The sequence below is a fragment of the Pholis gunnellus genome (genome assembly GCF_910591455.1).
Source record: "Pholis gunnellus genome assembly, chromosome: 8".
NCBI lineage: Eukaryota > Metazoa > Chordata > Actinopteri > Perciformes > Pholidae > Pholis > Pholis gunnellus.
The window spans coordinates 26,119,896-26,121,130 of record NC_136534.1 but is presented as its reverse complement, the minus strand read 5'-3'; positions in this window follow the sequence as shown (position 1 = coordinate 26,121,130).

Below are 1,235 nucleotides of genomic sequence, written 5' to 3'. Positions count from 1 at the left end.
CCAGAGCATCAGTGAGGTCCAACACAACGTCACACTGTGTCAAATATCATGTGTGTGTGTGTGTGTGTGTGTGAGAAATATTCAGAATCAGAAAAAGAAAGGAAAGAAGGAAACTTCTGTGCATCTAAAGTTAAAGAAGAGATGAATTGTGCATGTTTTTATTTTTGGAAAATTATTTATTACTAATTTGTTGAAATTTTGGGAACAAATTCTGTAATTGACTTCAGTTCCTCCTTCTGCTAGAACACTTCCATTTACAACACAGAGACACGCAGCACACGTGTAGCCCCCCCCCCCCCCCCCCCCTCAGTAGCAGCAGAGACGCTGTGATTATTAAAAACTTAGAATAACAAAAGGAGGGCTGGAGGAGGAGGAGGAGGCGGAGGAGGACTGGGGAAAGTCTGCAGGAGACCTGGGAGCAGAGGACCAGAGCGGGTCTTGGAGGAGGTTTTTCTGAAAGGTCTGGAGGCAGGAGGAGGTCCCGGGTTTCACAGAGGAGGCAGGACTCTCTGGCTCCGTGGTGCGCTCCGAACACCACAGGTCCGCTTTTAATACCAGAGAAGGAGGAGGAGAGGCCGGTCACGAGAGAGAGCGCGAGAGAGAGAGAGACTGCAGTCCACTCCTTCACTTCGGACAGTCGGCATCGAGCATCCATGCGCCAAACGGACTCCTGGATTCGGAGCGCAGAGTCTACTTTAAGACACTTCACTGACTGACTTCACTGAGGGACTCGGATCCGGTTTGAAACTCTCCATTTGTTGTAAATCAGCTGTGAGAGTTGATCGGAGCTCAAATCCACCTCAGGACACTTCGGTTCGGACTCTTCTGACTGCCGGAGTCCGACCCTCAAACCTCCCGGGTCCCCCTCCACGTCTGCGGGATTTTGGGGACTGCTTTTAATACTCGTGATGTTTTCATCCACGGACTCCCGTTTTCCGCGCACGACGTGAGCAGAGCCCCGCTGTCTCCAGCCCGTCGGCGCGTCTTTTGTCATTTTAATGTCGGTGTGATCTCCGCGCGCACGGCTGATTGCCGCTTTGCATTTCAGCGCAAACAGACAAACTGAGGAGGTGTTAATTCTTCTTCTTCTACTTCTTCTTCTTCTTCTCCTTCTTCTTCTTCTCCTTGCTGGAATAAAGACGAAAACACTCTGCGGGGGAGAACCGTGGATCTGCTTCACTTGTCTTCTTTTGGATTGTTTTTTTATTTATTCCTCGTTTTCTCCAAACCCGAGG